This window comes from Cyanistes caeruleus, chromosome Z (assembly GCF_971803275.1).
Source record: "Cyanistes caeruleus chromosome Z, bCyaCae1.hap1.1, whole genome shotgun sequence".
Classification (NCBI taxonomy): domain Eukaryota; kingdom Metazoa; phylum Chordata; class Aves; order Passeriformes; family Paridae; genus Cyanistes; species Cyanistes caeruleus.
The window spans coordinates 16,243,622-16,264,594 of NC_141732.1; positions in this window are offsets into that span (position 1 = coordinate 16,243,622).

The following is a 20,973-nucleotide window of genomic DNA, read 5'->3' on the forward strand; positions in this document are numbered from 1 at the left end:
AGGAAGGAAGGAAGTGGCGGAAGGAAGGAAGGAAGTGGCGGAAGGAAGGAAGGAAGTGGCGGAAGGAAGGAAGGAAGTGGCGGAAGGAAGGAAGGAAGGAAGGAAGGAAGGAAGGAAGGAAGGAAGGAAGGAAGGAAGGAAGGAAGGAAGGAAGGAAGGAAGGAAGGAAGGAAGGAAGGAAGGAAGGAAGGAAGGAAGGAAGGAAGGAAGGAAGGAAGGAAGGAAGGAAGGAAGGAAGGAAGGAAGGAAGGAAGGAAGGAAGGAAGGAAGGAAGGAAGGAAGGAAGGAAGGAAGGAAGGAAGGAAGGAAGGAAGGACCTAGCAATAGAATGTTTGAGATGGGAGGGGGAAAAAACTGAATATTTGTTTTATTTGATTCCTCATTCCCCATGTTCTTCTAAATCTTAATTATTTTAATTCCTTCTGGTAAAGTTCAAAGTTTTTGAAAACTGACAAGAATATTTCAAAGATTCAAAAAGGAGATTTTAGTCAGCCTATACCACCTTGTGTCTTCTTATAGTTTAGAAAACCCTGAAATGTCATTTTCGGTCAACCAAACCCAGAATCTAAAGTTGATTTGAGAAAAGGTTGGAAAATCATTATTTTCACAACATTATTTCAAAGACAAATGAGAACTCAATTCTCATATGTCGTTTTTCTGAGTTTATGGGGTTTGTTTTCCTGGTGTTGTTGGAGTTTTATTCCAACTCGGCAAGGACTAACTGAGCCAGCAAGGAGTAATGTAGGAGCAATCTTATCTGGCCAGCCTTTGTCATTTAGTCAATTTAATGCAATTGTTTTAATTATGTGAATGAATTTTGCTCAGAAGTAGACACATTGTGTTATAAATATTTCATCCAGCTTCAGTTTCGCTGTTATACAACCTGACTCATAAGATTTGAACTGGTAACCAAAGAACTGAAGGAAGAAAAACTGGCACTTTAAAAGATGCAGTTTCTTTTCCTGAGGAATCTATAGCTGTATGTCAAACAGAGAAATTTCCTTGAAGCTGAGCATACCCACATAAACTTTTTGCTGAGAATTTCTCTGTGGGCTAATTTCTCAAGAAATTTGTGCTGCATAAGAGTCAGGGGAAAAGCAAATAAGTGCCTGTCATGGAGGGAAAAGTTAGCTATTCTGATGTTCCACCTTTATATTTTTGCTTTCTCTCTTATTTTATTTTTTCTTTTTTAAATTTTTTATTAATTGTATTTGGCAGCCTTAGAGTTGCACTATTCATCCACATGATTTTCTTTTGCAAGCACTTCTTTGCTTTCAGCTCTCACTCTTTTCTTTGTTCTGCCAGCTAATTAAACACACAAAACTTTTTGAAAGCCATAGTTAAACCCATCCTGCTAACAATTTTGCAATATGTCTAATATTAAATGTATTTCAGATGCCTGATGAAACCTCTTCCTGAAGCAATACATTTGGCTGTTGATAAAGTTTATATATTAGCAAAGGCCTGTATGCACAAACCAGCCTTTGAAATAAGTCGTAATATTAAGGGCTAAAGTCCTTGAAACCTTCATGCAAAAGAGAGAGTAAAACAAAACAATATTCTTGTGTGTAGGAGAAAAAATGTAAACTGTGTGTGTTAGCCAATAGTAGCTTGCTCTGCCCGCAGACCCTGTAGAACCGTATAAAAGATGTGCTAAAGATAGAAATAAACAGCATTCACAATTACTTCTATGAAGACTGGGGAATAGCTGGGGGGTCCTTCAACATTTGGCCACACTTGAGGTTGCTGGTTAACCAGAAGTTTAAGTCAGGGATTAAGCACTACTTCTGCATGCAGAGAAGTTTTAATGACTACCTCAGCTGTGGTTCTGTGAAAGTGTGATGCTTGTGTGCAGGCACTGGTACAAGCAAGAACTTTATGGAGCGGACATGTAAACCTTTGTGCTTCTTGTTTCTGGATAAACTGATTCCCGTCATTAGCAGGAAGGTCAGTGGGAATTCATTCTGTAGCTCTTGTTGCTAATTGGTATGTAGATGCCAAAATGATAATATCTTAATACTTTGGATAGATGGAATAGAAGGACAGGTTTTCTTTGCAGTGAAAACCACTTTTGGCCTTTGTACCCTTCAAATAACAAGTTTCTGAGCCATGTGTATCTGATTTTTTAAAATATAGCCTTTATACACTTGCTCTTTAAACTCACCTATTTTTACAGTTATAATCATATGCAATTTTTACGGTCTGCAGTAAATCAAGTCAATTAGTCCTGGTACACATAATTTTCATTTTTTTTGGTGCCTGTAAATAATTGCTGATGTGGTAAATGGTACTGTAGTGAGCCTGATAAACTAAATGCTGTTTCACTCAACGTTGATAAATAATGAAGAAAAAGAAGTGCTGGGTAAATTATGTGAATGTAATACCTAGAATCAGTCTTATCAAAATGAAAGCCAAACCTCATTTTCTGCAGCAAAAGGAAAGCCTAAGCAAAAAAAAAGCTACTTCCTTATATCTATAGAAAAAAAAGATGTCTTACCCAAATATATGCCAAAATTGCATTTTATTTGCCATTTATGGCAGTAACTTCCAGTAGAAGCATTAGCAGCACACACAGAGAAAAGTTTAATTTTTGGAGTTACAAAATACTTGCCTAATTTCCTTCACATAGCCTATGATCAAACAGATTTTGAGGGTTGAGGTAAGAAGCAAGCATTCTTAGAAATTACTGTTCCAAAATTACAGTGTCTTCTCTGCCACGGTTTTTTTCCAAGCAAGTCATAAACAGGCATGCACACAGTGCCTATGGAGGATATATATATATATATATACACACACACACATATATAGAGTAATAAATTGATAACTAATATAGAGCTATGCCGTAGTTCTTGCCAGAATAATGTTTAAAATGTGCGTTTATATATTTAGTAAATAAAATGGCCAGCAATGTAAATTGATTAGTTTTACTATGGAAATATTCCATGCCTGGGAACCAAACAAAGGATGTGAAATAATGGCAAGGGTATTTACATAAGTTTTAATAAGATTAGGATTTTCAAAACCTCAAGGGAAGACCTGGGTAACATTATAAAAGCACAGAATTACTTACCTCTAATGAAGAGGAAGCAAAAATACTCTGTAGAGGTATTCACAGTACTAAAAGTACATTAATCCATGGCCTTTAAAAAGTCTTCTTGGGTCATCAATTTAACCCCTTCTTCACAAGGAATGTAAGATATATTAACTTGTTGCATTTTTTGTATTATGTAAGGAATAATTAATGAAGGTAAAACTGAAACTGAGGACCAATTTTTGTTTGTTAGGTGTTTCACTTGTACCATAGAAGATCCTTGGTTCTGTGAGAAGCAAGAAGCTCATTTGAAAAGTGGATCTGCTGGCCACTAAAAGCTGTAGAAGCATCAGCCCATATGCTAAGTGGTGTTGAGTGATCCCTTTCAAAATATATCTAGACAACTTTAAATTAGTTCAAACTTCTCTTTTTGGAAAAGGCACTTGAGCCTGGTCTTGGCAGAACAAATGTAGGTGGGAGTGGAAAAAGCCATGAGGCCGTGTTGAAAGCATTTGTGCCTGCTGTTTGTGGTTTCTGGGTGCTAGTGGCTGCTGTCATTACACCGCCATTACCCTTCTGAGCACTGGAGGGAGAAAAAGACCCTTAAACTTATTGTACTATAATATCCCACATCATTTTGTCAGAAATGAGAAATGAGGTCACATCATTACAGAACTCCAATTCCTTTGTAACACATCTGTAGTGTTCTTAAAGCAGCATAATGGTTAATATCTTCAAGATACTGACAAGGCTGCTTGGCATGTCCTTCTGAATCATATTTCTGTTTGCAAGATTTATATATCACGATATTTTCTGCATTATTTTTAACACAATCCAAAAATATTAAGTGTATTTAGAGCCAGTAGCTGTAGCCAAACTGCCAGGAATGAGAATTTAAACAGGTTGCTTATTTCAGTGTAAAAGCACTTGGTAAACCTACTATTATATATAAGCTATTGATTTATTAATTACCTCATTACTTACCGTGAAATTATGAGGGAACAAAGTTCTTTTTTACAGATTCCCCCTTTGCAATACGTTTCAATGTAGAGGTGATTTTGTGCCTGTATACCTTTCTGTTGAAAAAATAGAATCCCAGCTATTTGGCAAAAGATCAAAGGCGCATTTCCTGTAAGCCATATAAGAAAAAAATTTATGATTCTACTACCTAACACACATAGAGTGAAGTTATATCAACAAGTGAATAAAGCAGAAATAGGCACTTTAAAAATCTTCTGGCAAAATCCATCATTATTCTCTGTTAAGGAAAATAAAAATATTTTTCTGTAAAAAAACCCAAAACAAAGTCCTGGAATAGATTAAATAGATTATTTAAAAATACAGAATGAATTTGAAGGACAGAAAGAAGCATAAACACACTGATTTTCATTTTAGGAAAAAATAATTGTTGAATTCTTTCAGTCCTGTAAAAATGTGTCCTGTCTGAAGAGCTATGGAAAAAAAAAACAACATGAGTCTTTTTAAAAAGGAGTTCAATAAGATGTTGCACGATAGCTAAACAACTTAAAAGCTGCATGAAGAAAGAGAGCTATACTCACAATGAGACAGTGACATTAGCTGAAAATCTAATGCTAACAACAAATTCCTTTTGTAGTTTGTGTGATATAACTGTGGAAGTCATTGCCAACAGATACCACAGAGGTTTACAGTTTAATGTAATTAACACAGGTGAATTGTAGTTGATTGGAGGCATAGTTCACAGTATCAGAGCTTCAGTATTTTACTGATCTTATTTCATTGAGTTCAGGCTGTACAGCTTTATGAGGGCCCTCATCTACACCAGTTTGAAATAAATTCCTGCTGAGCCCTGTATCGCAGCCTGAAGGGACCATCCTTGTATGTGCTGTCATTGCCTGCTTTTGGCATTTCTTCTGCTGTTTCTGGACCAGGTTACTCTCCTCTGGGATAAGCATGGAAGAATGTCAAAAGAATCAGAATAGGACTAGGGCATAATAGTGGTTTTCAACATTTTCTTAGGTTCTTTCAAGATGCTCAGGGCATGCGTGGCAGGTTGTATTTGTACCACTGCAACTATTTTCACATTATTTTCAGCTTCCCCTTCTCATACCAGCAGCATCAGTGACATGGATTTGACAGCAGCAATAAGCAATAAACTTAGTTCTATCTGAAGATTTTCTTTTTCATTCATTATTTTGGTGTCTTTGCTAATGAAGACAACTGATCTCTGTGGAAAAATGATGCCAACACATCTGGGTCCTGACTTGCTGTCCTTAGGTGTGCTCTATTCTTGCAAAAAATGCAATGAAGCCTGCATCTAGGGCTGAGTTAAATGTGCTTCAGAGAGCCAAATATGAACTAAAGAGCTTTTAAAAATATAGCAGTTAAGGGAATCATGTAATGGAAATGGAATCTATTTTTTTATTTTTTTGGTGAATGAACTCCACTGAATGCCAGCAAAGGTTCCCACATCTTAATATGTAGTACTGCAATTGGAGAGTTCTGATGGAGGAACTAGGAACAGGCTGATGGCCATTGAAAAAATAAAACCCTCTTCTTTGTCAGTAGGTCTGGGTTTTGAAGTAGTAGGCTACAGTAGCCTAGAGTTATTTCCATGGCTGAAGCAACACTACCTAATCTGTGATGTCTGACAAAGCTATGTTCTTTGCCTACATTTTCTTCAGCTGAAGTTCTCAGAGCTTGATTTCCATCGTCTGTGGGTTCAGCTGTGTACCAGCTCTTTACTGCACCAAATACGCAGGTGCTGTTTTGATGACATGGCATTCATCTTGAATTTGAACTTGTGTCTTTTTGCTCCCTCCAAAATAGACAAAACTGATAAAAAACTGAGCCATAAAATGGAATCACACACTCTCCTGCCTTGTCTTCATTCAAAGACAGATGTAATCTCTGTGTTGACTGAGGGTCCTGAGTCTTTTCTCATCTCTCTGCTGGCATGCTGTGTGGCTCTTAGTAACCTGCCTCAATTTCCTCACCCATAATGGAGCAATATCATCAAACTTCCCCAGAAACAGGCAGAGAGGACTTGTAGTGCATGAAGTCATGGTATTTGAAACAGTACGACATCAATAATACACGAGCAAACACTACAAAGTTTTGTATTCAAAGGAGTCTACAACAATGACTGGCTCAAGTTGGTTAGAGCAGAGTGCTAAAATTGCCAATGATCCCTTTAGGGGCCATTCATGTAAGAGTTGGACTTCATGGTCATTCTGGGTCCCTTGCAACTCACTCGGTAATACAGACATATTCACTTTTTTTTTTTTTTTTTGCCACAAAGGACATATCTCACTGTAATGTGTACAACACGGAGAGAGACTGGGTGGGGACATGGCTTAACAAGAGAAGCTTTTCTACTGGTGATTATCAACCTCATGATTGTGACTGACTGTCATATTTTTGAGTCCGTTTAGGGAAGGATGAAGAATCCCAACTGAGTTATGAAGAGGAAGACCAGGGCTTACAACAGGTGTTAAAATGGTATTGCATGGGGAAACAATATAGTGCATAAAGCCCTAGTAATATATTTTTTATTTTTTTTTTAAAAATCATCATTAAGGGTGATGGCTTATCTATAAGCAGTAGTTTCTGGGTACCTACCAGGGTCATCCATAGTAAGAAAAAATTATGGCATTTTTACCTAGAAATAATGAATCATAACTAGATGGTAGAGAGTTGCAATCCAGGTATTTTTATGGGGATGAATCTGAATAATGAGTTTCCAAAGTCTCACAACTGTCTTTTTTCTTCCTTTCTGTAAAACAAAAGTCTGTGAGAGATTATTCTCTGAAGCACTTCTCCTTTGCTGAGTGATAAGCAACACATCTGGCAACATTTTCAAATGTAAGTATTACTAGATTTGTTTTTGATTGCTTCCTGGGGGGAAAAAAATATTCATAGTGCTTGTTGTTACGTTTGTTTATTTTAAGGTGTTTCATGTGGGTCATCTGGTTTTGCTTCCCAATGCTGACTCATGGTGTGGCATTAATTTGATTTCAAACACATGGCATAAGAAGCAGTTCTCAGCACTTGCAACTGTCTCTGCTGAGTTTGCTGGAGGCTGAATTTTGTCTTTATGGAAGCCATTCCATGAGATACCTTTGGTGAAATTGTGGGCTGTCAGGACTTACAGGGTTCTTGTCAATATGCCTTCAGGAACCCTGACATTGTAGAACATCTGCAATAAGAACAAAATGCAGTAAGAATTTCCTGTCAATGGATGTCTTTATCAGGAAGAGAAGGATCAGAACGTGGAAAATTTTAACATCACTCACAGCTGGTCATTTAGGGCATGTTGAGTATAGTTGAGCTTTCCTTGTGTTCAGCTTCAGATACTCAGTATAGTGCTTTTCTTTTTGTTGTATTGAATTTTCTCTGTGAATACCCCTTGGATATTGCTGAGATAAATAGATGTTATTTGCTGTTGACTGATCTGTAATATAGACAAGAGATGAGTGAAAACAGAACCAAAACTTGGTTATTGGAGACATAAGGCAGATTTGAGACTAGAAAACCATTTCAAAACCTGCTTTTTCATTATTTTCAGGGAAAGCCTTTAAACATCAGCAATAAGCTGTAGAGAGTGAAGAAATAAGTGGGAAAGGAACTTTTATTAATAACAACTGTGATGAATTAAAAGATACAACTAACTTCTGCAACATGCCTTTCCCTCCTTGCCTGGCTCTCTGGCAAAAGGAGCTGTGAGAAGCCAATCAGCACTGGGTGTGACACCAGGAATTTCCTGAAAATTGAATGACTGTAGCTACAGGCAGAGGTCTGCATTGTCTCAGGTTCTACCATCATGGTGACTGGCTTTACTAGGATAATTCTGTAGCCCAGAACTGATGCATAAATTTGGAGGAGGGGTAGATGGGCCGGACATGGTGCCAGCTCTAGGCTCTGTATTACCATCCTGCAGATGAAAGCAGGGAAGACAAACAAACAGCAACTAAAACCAGTGCAGCTTCCCCACCAGCTTTACTCCTATCATGTGTGGGAAGGCATAGCATTAAAACAGAGACTGCATTTTCACCAGAATGTGGGGCTGGCATTCTGCAATCCTTCCTCTGCCTTTCTCCTTTCCACATAACTTTTCTTCAGAAAGTTGTGCTGTGCTCTAAAAGACATGTGTCCTCCATTTGGTTCCCATTGCAAAGATCTCAAAAACAAATGTGCTTCAGCTAGTCCTGCCTGCTTTGCCCTGAGCACAGTCAATTCACCCCTCTTTGGTGTGCTTGGATTTGGGACACAAGCACATGGAAGGGCTAACAGTTTGCTCTTTTGAGAAGATACTTCAGAAGGAAGATCATCCTTAGGAAAATCATCAAACCTGGCTGAATATCTGGTAGGGTCTCTAAGGGACAGCTACACAGCAGAGTCATAAGCCATCCTCTGAGAGCTATAGGGTAGGTGCTCTATAGGGTAGGTGATGTACGGTAGCTGGAGATACAAGGCACTGCTGCAGCTGTGACCTTGCAACATGTTTCACTACAGATCTCCCTGCTCCTTGCAGTCTTCCTGATCACTTGGAGAGCATCCAGTAGGGATAAGATGGATTAGCCTCCCCATAGGAGCCTGTAATGCTCTAACAGAGTAGAAGTGGGATACTTTAGCCATCCATTTGCAGGAGTGCAGAGGAAAGGTTTGTAGGAAAGAGGACCCAGTGTAGCTCTTAGGATATTTTCCCATGTCCCTCATAAAGCATTTGGAATAAAGGTGGGAATTTAGATCATCATCTGCTCACCTCCAAAAAGAAAACACATAACAATCCCCCACCCTCCGAAAATCAGGCCAATAGATTTTGTAAGCAGCATAAAAAGAATTCTTGTCTCTTGCTGGGTTTATCAGCTAACACAGGTAATGAGGTTAAAGTAACAATCTGAAGGGTGCACCCCTTCACATACTGTTATCAAGTTTATGTCAGTAGCAAAAGCTGAAAGGAGGCTCTTTAATGGCCTCAACTTCTACTTCACAGGAAGAGCACACAATTGGGCAGTTTCTGATAGCAACAACTCTCCTTTGCAGATTTGGTCTTCATTTTCATACACATAGTTAGAAATTTGCTATGCAAAAAATTTGTTTATTTAGATGCAGCAAACCAGCTTCAATCAACTGCATTAGTTTCCCAGAACTACTAATATTGCTGCTAAAGGGATTGTTTTACAAAAAAGAAAGGGCCAAAGCTGGTGGCTTCTAACCAAGGACAGCAGCAGCAGCAGTGGTGGCATTGGCAATTATTAGTAGTGAACAAGACATATAATACAAAACTGGCCTTGAGAGTGTCTTGTATGTGGTAAAATCACAGCTGTAAAAAGGGATGGAGTTAAAGCAGTTATCCTCTGACGCAAATACCCAAGTAAGTCCTTTTCTGTAATGTTGATGGGTCCATGACCACAGCAAGGTTTAAAGGTTAAGGTTACCAGCTGCAATCTACAATGAAACACCACAGCAAGTGGGTTGGTCCCATGACACTATTGTAGTTCTAGTACAGAAAATCCTTAAACAGGCTAGATACTATAGATCTCTCCCTTTTTCTCCATCTTCCTTGTGCATGCATATACACTTTGCCCTAAGGGTATCTCCAGAGAGCCACACTTCTCCATTTACTGTAACAGAAGTGCTTTGATATGATCACAGGGTCATTGTCTGTCAAAATCAAAAGATCAAAAGATTCGCAGTTAATTAGTCACTGAAACACCTTATGACAAAATTTGAAAGAGTCAAGCCTGTCTTCTCATTAAGCAGTGACAAAGCAAACATTCTTTCATTGACAGTTCCAGGAATTTAATTGCAATTTTGCAGTTTACTCAGGCTCCTTCATCAAATATACCTGATTTAATCTATGCAAGTAGAGAAAGTGTTGTCAATTTTATTAAGAAACTGATAAAAACCAGAAAAAATAAAAATATGCTGTCTGATCTTTACAATGGCTGAAAATACTCAATTGACTTTCAGTGCTTTGATGTGTACAATCCAAATCCTGGCTGTAGGACATGAAGGAAAAGAGGGGTGGGAGCTACCTGGTAGTGGAAGATTTCTAGGTCTCTGAACGCTGTTTTTCTGATCAAGTGAGGGAGATATGTTAGCAACAACTTCATCCTTTTGCAACCGTGGCGTTCTTTTGCTTTTTGGTGTTGTGTGCCTTAAAAATGGTAGGTTTAAAAAACACCACTACAATAGGAAGAAAAACCCACTAGAAGTCAGAATGTTAAGGAAATTAATTTAAAAAGTTCTGATTCAGGATCTGTACACTCCAATATCTTCCAGATTTATCTGACACCCTTTTTTTAGGGCATAGGATATCAGTTTTCATTGTTATGCCAAGAACTCCTCTATTCTACCTGCTACAACGTATGATCCTGACAGTAGATCTCAGCTCTGCAGCTCTGCCAAAATTCCAGGTGAAGAAAATGTCACTGGATTTCTCACAAAGCTTAGGTAAAACACTGAAAATTGCCTCCCACCTTATATTCAATTTTATTTCTTAAAATGTGCTCTGGATTTTAAAGTGGGATTTTTTTCTCCCTTTCTGGACACTAGTCTGATCACCCCTTCTTAAATTAGTTTCATAAATACTAAATGATGTTGCAGGCTTGTGGAGAAAATAGCTCATCGCCTCAGGAGTCTGGTACTTCATAACGTTGCTAGAAATGGTTGCTCAAAAAAAGTATGCAACCCAAAGGCAATGAAGAATCTCCACATGTAGTTTGCCTCTGCTTCTTTTATTTACCACCTAAAAATAATGATGGACCAAGACATAGTGTAATTCAGTCAGACAGAACTGTAGCTTTCCATATTGTCCTGGCTTTGAGAATCAATGACAAAAAAAGACACCTGTCTTCACCATAAAAATATCTGAAGGGTTTTGTGATGTCATACCTATTGCATCTTCGCAGGTCAAACATGAGATGCTCTTCACATTCCTTGAGTTACAAAGAGAAAAGCAGGGCAACTCCTTGTATTCTGCAACAGCAGACAAAATGAGCCTGAGGACAGGGGAAGATGGGAAGAAAGAAGGGAGGCATTTAGGCAAGCAAGCCTTAAGAAAAAGGCTTTTCTTTTACTATTGTCATATGGACATGAAGGAAACTCTCAAATTGTGTGAGATTGTCCCACTGTTTCCTTTTATGCTGTAAGCAGCTACACACAGGAGTTTATTTAGACTTTGAGTGTCAGTGAGGGGCAAGAAGAACCAAAGGCAAATGTGCAAGGCTCAGTTGTTTCTTATTTGCTGTTTTTCAGTGCCAAGGTGGGGCATTTCAAGGTGTGGCAGAGTGGGAACTATTAAAAAAATCCTTCTGGGTGTTGCATCAGGTTAGAGGTCTGTCTAAACTTCTGGTAAAGCTATTAAATGTTGTGGTGTTAAATTAATTAGACAAATCTTGAATTAATAGGTGGGAACAATATGGAAAATTATTAAAGCACATGTTAAAGATCATTAATACCATTAATTTTAAGTATTTTAAGTAATTTTAAGTATTATTCAAAGTGCTCTGTTGAACAACACCTTTCAGGTATCTGCTGCAGGGAAATGCTCTGAAAACTGTGACAGAAAAAGCACAACAAAATTCAGACTGAGATTCTTAGGCAAACAGGTTGCTTCCAAAAGTGGATATCAGAGTCAGTGAAACCAAAAAAAAATGACCAGCAGATTAGTTATGAGAAGAATGATGGATTTGTCTTTACAAAAACACTGTGGGTCTTCTGGTAAATAAAACTAGCACTGAGAGATAAAAGAAACAATGGGATGGATTCCACTGATTGATGAATGGAAAAGATATTTGCCTTTACAAACAAACTGTATATTTTCTGATAAATTAAATTGGATATCAAAAAATGAAAGAGACAATGGAGAAACACCATAAATTCCTTACAATTTAAAAGAGGGAGGGTTATACATTAGAGGGGAATCTCAGGCATTCTGGGAAGTCTGTACCTCTCAAGTACCTCAGCCAATGGGGAAAGAGAGAAGGACATGTGGGAAATAAGATAAAAAGAAGGCTGCGCCCTCCAAAAATTTGAGAGACCCCAGGAGAATGAGCCATGGTTTCTCCCTTTATTTAAATAAAGTAAAAGGGCTCCTCTGTCTCCTTTTTGGACATAAACCTCTGGTGTTTGTGGATTAGTTTTCCTGACAGTTACATCTCTCAGGTATTTTCCCTATCTCTCAATGACACATTAATTCTCCAAATGACAAAATAATCCTGTCCATTCACAAATCAGCTCCTGAATTGGCAATGGTTTCATCATGGTTTATTAAGAAAGAAACAAAAGCTGAATTTGCTCACATTAGTGGGCTAACATGAAAAAAAACAAGCTGGGAACTGACCTGTGAGAGATCAGTTCATTCTGAGCTGGTCATCCATCTGTTTGAAAGATGGATTAAACTGGGAAGGTAGCAATAGCTTTAGCATCCTGATTTTAATTTGCTGTCTCAAGTCTGTTAGCCCTCTCAGACACAGTAGACACTTTAGATCTTGCTAGTGAAGTAGAGCAACTGGCTATGCTACTAAGCTTTTGTTACAAGTAATTCAAAGATTTGAAGCACACTGCAGAAAATATAAACTTTAAACATATGGACTGCTTAAAAAAAAAAGGTGACTGTAAGACTGTTCACTGTACTATATGTAATGTTAATCACACCACTGGTTCACATCCTATAAAAATTCAAAATTACAGCCTCCCACCACAACTGATTTACATTTTGCAATGTTCTACTGGAGTTTCCTCTTGGGAAGAAGCAGCGACAGAACAGACTCAAGTGTGGCTTCCCCATGCCATTAAATTTGCGAGAAATTTTTTGTACTAATTTGAGAGAGTATTGGAGTTCACCTAATGTATTTAAACTAGAAGCAATGCCAAATGCATTCAGTTCCTAGATAGTTGAAAGTGAACATTTTCAGAGCACTCACAATCTGTGAGGGAGTGGACCAGAACTGGAGTTAGCTGATTTGGGGATTCCATTATTGGAATGATTCTACCAGCAATTATAAGCATAGCCCTCCTTAGACATTTAGGTAATTTAATATTATTAAATGTTTCTAAAATAGGAATTGGGTTATAAAGTATATAATTTAACTTAAGAGAAATGTATTCCATTATTTAAATTTCCCCAAAGAATCTGATAATGGTAAACTACTGCATGTATGCAGTACTACTGTGCCCATTACACTTAGGTCTTTAATAGCAGAAGATGCCATTATAATGTTATCTTATGTATGTTTACCCTTGGACTCAATGATCTGTCCCAACTCCAAAGGACTTTTCCAAACTAAACAATTCTATGATTTCTAGCTCATGGATTTTCCCCTGCTTAATCATAGTCAGCTATGGGATGCATCACAGACAAAGATCGAGATTTTTTTCCCACAACTACATGAATTTTTGTTATATGGAGTGGCCCAGATTATATAGAAAAACGTTTGAGATGTGTTTCTGTGAGCACATTTGTGTACAGATGGCTATGTTTTAGCCCTCCTTTATTAGGAAAACAAACCTGATGAGAAATGTTGTTTGTTTGCCAGAGCTCCATGAAGAGGAATGCCTTGCTCTCTGAAGACCATAGCTCATCTCTTACTTTAGTTGTCTTTTACATTATGATCTCTTGATCACACTCTAATGCTGCTAGCCTCACTTTCTTTTTTCTTTTTTCCACCCCCAGAGACATTTAAAGAATCATTTTGCATGTATGTAAATTGTTCCTGACCTGGCAAAATTCCCTGGGTAATCTCTCTGACCCAATACTGTTTCTTCGAAGTTTCCTTCGGAAATATTTTTCACAGGGCTGTCTCAAGTGTAGGAGGTCATGGTGACTGGAGGTTGTTTGGGTTTGAGTGTTCTTCCTTTTGTTCCATCTCACCTATGGAATTTTTTGCCCATGAGTTCAGGGAAACCTGATTGATGGTACTTGGAGGGTGAGAAGAACAGGGAGTTTAGATGGGCTCGGGGGGAGGGCAGGGACAGCTGGGGGCTGGCTGGTTTCTTGGGCTGGAGAGGGAGATGCTCTCGGAGCTGTGGTGGCTGGGGGAAGGGAATTTGCCATAACCCAGATGGAGATGCTGCTGCTGCTTCTTCTTTTCCTGTGGGCCTCGCAGCCCCTGTCCTGCCGGGACGTGCAGCAGTGCCAGCCATCGACTCGGAGCTGCTGATACACCTCAGCCACCGGCCTGGCATCTCTGCTCATTCCTGCTCTTGCAGCTGGGTGTTCCCCAGAGCCCTGCTGGGGTACTGGCATCAACTGCCTGCAAGGGCTTTGTGAAGCAAAGTCTCTCTTCCATCCTTTCCTTCTCAGCTGAGAGGGCTGTCACGAGGTCCCTGGTTCTGTTCGGTTGGTAATGCTGTAGTCAGCTGTGACAGATTGGCATTTAAGAAAACAACGAGAAACACCTAAGGAAGTTAAAACTGCTGGTGGCTGATGGGAGTTTTTCTCCTAGCCAACAGCTGGCCATTTCTAAGAATTGACAGCAGTTTTAACCATTGAAAAGTGAGATCAACCTGTGAACTCTCCCTTAAGACCTAAGCCTGGGAATTTCTTTGTCTCTTTGTTTGCTGGCTGTGAAAGGTAACTGAGCTTTAGCTGGTTTCCCATCCCCATGCGGCCCGGGCGGGGGCTGGGCTGGGCCCAGCAGCTCCCGGCCAGGAGATGGGGCCTGTGGAAGGCTTTCCCCAGGCTCTGGCCGGGCCGGGCCAGGCCGATCTCTGGCTCGGCTGCAGGTTTTCCTGTAACTAAATTCACTAGAAACTGCCGAGTGAAGAAAGAGAGAGGCTCTGGACCTGCAGCAAGCAGAGACAGCGACCACACTCTCCAGAGCAGCCATGAGGAACTTCCCATCACAGACGGCTCCAGCTCCTGTTCGGCAGAGATCTCCGAACCATCTACAAAAGCCTGGGCAAGATTTTAACTCTTTCATTACCCAGATGAGACTTGCGGATTAATCTTTTTATCCAGAGAGAGAAAAAGTGAGTGATCAACGTGAAAAGAGACTTTATAAACTACCAGTGACAAGAAAGAAAAGAAGCTTCAGAAAAGGTACAGAATAAGAAGATGCTTTAATTAAGCTGAAATATCTTTCTGTTGAAACTATGGAGATGGACAATGAAGTCCTGAAAAGAACTCCTTTAATTCATGATACAGGATCTAGAGAGGAATAAAGTGTTCAAAGTGTAAATTTGAGTAAAAAGTAGAGTAATTATGGTACAGTGAAGTGCTGGGAGATTTGAAGCCTTGAGAGGCAATGAGAAAACTGTGTTCTGGTGAAGCTCACAGAAACAGATGAAGAAGACTTTCTGCCTTTGAATAACTTATCCTTAAAATGCTATCCCTAGACTCATGGCCCATACACACCTCAGAGTGATGTGAGATGGGAGGAGTGAGCTCTGATAACAGCAGTTCTGAGAAACTAACATCGGAGCAAGGGAAAACTATAACAAAAATAGTTTTCTTGTGAGAAACTCTATAAATTAACAGGAAGAAACTTCTGTTTCTCTACAAAGACTGGTGAAAAGACTGTAGCAGGAATTGGGGCTGTTTTAACCACCAAAGTTCCAAAGTTTTTGTCTCTGTTGTCATGTGAACAAGGGAATAGTAGGTAGATGGGGGATGAAAAGGTTTTTTCTGGAAGTTTATTCTGGTGTTCTTATTATTATGGTTTGTCAATAAACTTTCTTTATTCCTTTTAAGTTTTATGCCTGTTTTGCTCTTGTTCTAATCCATATCTCACAGCAAGAAATAAGTAATTTTTTTGTTAGTTACTGGTTTAAAACCACAAGTGTGGATTTTGAGCAAAAGTGGAGTAATTATGATACAGTGAAGTGCTGGAACAGAGAGGGAGAAGTAATAGTTGAAGATTTGGGGCCACTTGAGGCAAAGAGAAAACTTCTCTTTTCCAGGGAGGCTCACAGAAACAGATGAAGAGAACTTTTGCCTTTGAATAACTCATCCTTAAAAATGACATCCCTAGACTCATTGACCCATAACACACCTCAGAGTGATGTGAAATGGGAGGAGAAAATCTGATGACAGATTTCTGGGCAGCTGGCATCAGAGAAATAGAAAGCTATAACAGAAATAGATTTCTTGTGAGAAACTCCATAGATTAGCAGAAGACTTCCGTTTCTCTACAGAAACTGATGAAAAGACTCTAGCAGGAATTGGGGACTGTTTAAACACCAAAAAGTTCCAAAGTTTTTTGTCTCTATGTTGTCATGTAAATAAGAGAATGGTTGGGTAGTGGGAGAAAAAGGAGTTTTCTGGAAGTTTTATTTTAGTTTTCTTATTCTTGTAGTTTTTTTAATAAACTTTCTTTTATTCCTTTTAAGTTTTAAGTCTGTTTTGCTCTTGTTATAATCCACATCTCACAGCAAGAAATAAGTAAGTTTTCTAGTAATTTTTTTAAATTACTGTTTTAAAACCATGACATCAGCATTGTTTGTATGCCTTGTTGTACATACCAGTCAAGAGCTGTTCTTCCTATCCCCAGATCTTTACCTTAATTTCAAAATTCAGAATTATAATAATTCGGAGGGAGAGGGTCTACATTTTTCATTCCAAGGGAGGCTCCTGTCCTTTGTCACAGACACCTGTCGTCCAAACCTGAGACAAGAGTCTAGTCTGCTTATGTGGTGGGATCAAAATTTCAACTGTTTGATTCAATGATTATCCCACTGAAGTGGTAGCCCATTCCTTCCCCATCCCCTTTGAAAGAAAAACTTCAGAACAGATACTTTTGAAGTGGAAAACACTGTAATTTTTCACTCTAAGAAACACCTGTAAGAGAAAACTCACACTGCTTTGTGACCTGCCTTACTGTCTAGAAAGATAGCATTCCCTGGGGACACATCCCTCATCTGCAGTGATATGGTCTGAGCTGCAGCATTGGATGCTTTAGAGCTGCTTGCAGTACCTCTGACCATGAGGTGTGCCCTGGAAGAGCTACTAAGCCTTTAGCAAATCCAAGCAGACAAACCTTCAGAAAAAAACAACAGAATAGAAAGTTTGCCCTTGTTCCATCCAGTTTAGCACATTAGTACGTAGGTTCATTAGAACAAAATTTGGTTCCCAGAGACATTTACTTGTCACTTCTTTGATAAGATGCCTGAACAAATACAAACATCAGGGATATAAAGAATGCCCATTATTTTGATTTGGATAATTAAATTTAAGCATGTTCCAAAGAAATATGCTTGTTGTGTGCCAGCTGTCTTAAGCATAGGTGTTTCCTTCAGGTGTTCACCTGTGTTTTCATTTTGGAAATTTTTGTTCCGTCAAAATAAATATTACATCAATAAAGTGAAATTTCAGAGTTGTGTCCTTCTAAAGACTAGAAGTTTCTTTAGTCCATATCATAAACATGTCAGAAGACCAAGATTATAGCATCTTTATCAGAAAAAAAAAAAAAGCCAAAATTTTTGACTATGAACTTCTATACCATTACGCCTACCACAAATTACTCTATCAGTATTAATATTTTGGTTTAACATGTAAATGCTTTGGTTTTAGAAATTATTATTTCCATTTTCAAGTGGTGTCTTGTTTTGTTTTCTGTAAGCTGAAGTTTTAGGAGTGGCCTGTTAAACTAAAGACTCTCACACCTATTAGGTTGCGCAAAGTTTGATAAAATTGACCTCTGAATAAAAGTGGCTGCTGAATAAGACTGAAGTTCTTTGCTTCTCTTAGTTATTTCTCATTATACAGATGATTTTGAAACATTTGCACTCTTACTTGCAAGTGCAAAGATTAAGTTAAATATGCTGTTTGAGATTTTTTTGCTTGTACCTTACATGCTTTTCTTGAAAGTATCTTTGTTTCACATTAATCTTTTTGATCAAGTCCAGGCAGTATACAGAAATGTGGCTTGGGTCTTCCATTTTATACATACTGTACCTTTAGAGTTTGTAAATTTCTGTAACAACTCCATGTCCAACTCATTACTTACAGTGTAACTCCTTTCAGTTTTTATACAACAGATACCATTCTATGATATCTTGCAATTTCATATTGTTTCTAACAGAATTAGAGGAACTCTTAACATAATGGTAAAATCTCTGTGTACCCAAAATAACCTCTAAATGCTTTCAGTATTATGGAGCTTTTTATTGAGGGCAACATCATCAAACTGCCTTTATATTATTGATTTTAACTACAGAGTATGCAGGTATTTTCTCTCAGCAGGGAGAGGAAGAGCTGGTACTTATCCTGTGTGCAGACTGTGCTCTGGTAGATGTGTTTGCAGGACCTTGCTAATCAAACCATTTGTTAACCATGAAAGCAAAAGCTGCTGTGCATAGTTAGACAGAGTGGGCAGTGGGATTCACTAGAGGCCAATTGGGAACAGAGTGACAGCAAGGCAAGCAGACAGTGACGCTTTGTTGAATAGAATCATAGGACAGTCTGGGTTGGAATACACCCTAAAGATCACCTGGTGTGACCTGCATGCCATGGGCAGGGACACTTTCCATTAGACCAGGTTGCCTAAAGCCTTGTCCAACTTGGCCTTGAACACTTTCATGGATGTGGCATCCACAGCTTTTCTGAGCAGCCTGTGCCACTGCTTCACCATGCTCACAGAGAGGAATTTCTTTCTAACATCTAATATAACCCTGCCCTCTTTCAGTTTAAAAACATTCCCCCTTGTCCTATCACTTCATGCCCTTGTCAGAAGTCCCTCTCTAGCTCCCTCATAGCACTGTTAGTTACTGGAAGGTGCTCTGAGGTCTCTCCAGAACCTTCTCTTCCCCAGGCTGAACATCCCCTGTCAGCCTTTCCTCACAGGAGAGCTGCTCCAGCCCTCATGACCTGCTCTGGGCCTGATCCAACAAGGTGATGTCCTTCTTATTCTGAGGGCCCAAGGAATGGATTCATGAGAGAGTTCCTCCTTCCCTCAGCCTGCTTTGGCTGCACTTCTTTGGCTGCAGGCAAGGACAGAGGCTTTCTAATCTGGGAGCTCACATATAGAGCTTCTCATCCACTAACATTCCCAAATCCTTCTTCGTAGTTCTGTTCTTAATCCATTCCCCTCCTAGCCTGTAATTTGTATTTGGGATTGCCTTGACTCAAGGACATGACTTTGCACTTGCCTGGTAGAACTTCACAAGGTTTTCTCATAAACTTTGTAGGAATATAATAGCTTCAGACAATGCACTCTGCAATTTCACTGAAAGGATGTTAGGAAGGAAGACACACAGATACACAGGTGCAGATATGAGTGCTTGCCTCTTAACCTGTGAAAATACGAGCTTTGTCTCTTTAGACAAGCAGGTAAGAAAGAAATTTGAAACTAATCTCATCTCATGTATCTCTTTTGCCCATTGTCTACTTCATCTACATGGCCAAATCGTCTTTTTTTGGTTTTTTCTCACTTGAGATGCATCAGTTTAATGGCCAGTGAAGAAGAGCAAATGTAAAAAAAATCTTTAGAAAATGGGTAAAAGATCCTTCTTTAATTTTCATTGATGAGGATTGTCTTAAGAACATCTCTTTGGATGTCACTGTATGACTCTAAGGTGGGGTTTGGTTTGCCACACACACGTATTCCTTATTAAAAGGACAGCATTTGCCATGTGTCTGAGTGTTCCCTACTGGCAGAAGCCGTGAAAATAGACTGAATAGTGAACTTCAGAAGGAGGCAGCTAAAATAACCAACAGGGAGGATGCTCTCCACCTTTTCTTGGTGGTCTAGATAGAAAAGGCAGCATTTTGTGCCTCTTGAAAAGCATGCTAGGAATGGGTGAGGATATTCTGCAAGAATATCAAAGACAAAATGTGCAGAGGAAAGACAGGAGGACTTAGGAGGATAAAAACGAAGAGTGGATTTGGGTTTAAGAGATACAAGAGGTTCCTCTTCGATTCAAGTGTGGGAAGAATCCTAAAGGATCTGACACGTCCACAGCATACCTCATATCAATTTTAAATTCTTTAGCTGACTCCCACTTTTGTCAAATTAACTTCTTTCCAATTAGACTTGCTCCTAAAATAAAATGTCCTTGATCTTTGCTAATATTTGTAATGGAATCAAAATCCTCAGGGACAAAGACATTAGGATTCAGAGGCAAGTCTATGTTCATTTTTGTATTTACTTTTCTATGACTTTTCTTTGGGATGAATACTCTTCCTAGCCTGGATTCACCCTGAAAGTCCACAAGGACACCTACAGAACACTCCTTCAGCCTCCCACATGTTCCTGTCTCTGGAGGCAGCAAATTCCTCTATATCAGAGAGACAAATTCTAGGTGCAGACTCAGATTAAGCCTGTTTCTGAAGTTTCAGACAGAAATTGAAGTAGTATTTTCTTCTTATACACAGAGAGAAGAGTAAAGCATGTCCATGTTTCCACTGTGATTTTGAAAAGTTACTTTGTCCTGTCTTCAAGCCTAAAGAGCTGGACTGACACTTGGACACAGTGGTGGTGAAGACCCTATTGCCCTGGTGCTCTGGGGACTGCCAAGTCTCAACTATCCAAAATAATTACACTTTCCTTCACTGAAGCAGTTCCAGTTTCTACGTGTAAAATAAAATTTGTGTTCAAAATTCCACTGATATCTTTAATTACGATTTGTTTCCACTATTCTTTTAAATCAAAGTCTCCAGTTATTATCAATGTCACTACTTCTGGTAGCATAGGCTGGGAAACACCTAATTAAATGATGGGCTTTTATTGGTATAATGATGAGAGAAAGGATGGGTCACAGGAAACCAGAGATGTTCAGCTATTCTGCAAGAGGAAATGGTTCATAATGCATTTAAGACAGGCTTCAAAACAAAAGAAAGCACAAAGGTAGATTGAATTGTCAATTTCTTTTACAGGTCAGATTTATCCAGAAGTTGCATATGGGACCATCCTGAATGGTCTCTTAACTTAAATTGTTTGCACATTAGTCCTGAAACATGTATCTGATAACGGGAACTCAAAGTTTACATAAAAACTTAAGTCATGTTTCCATGTCTT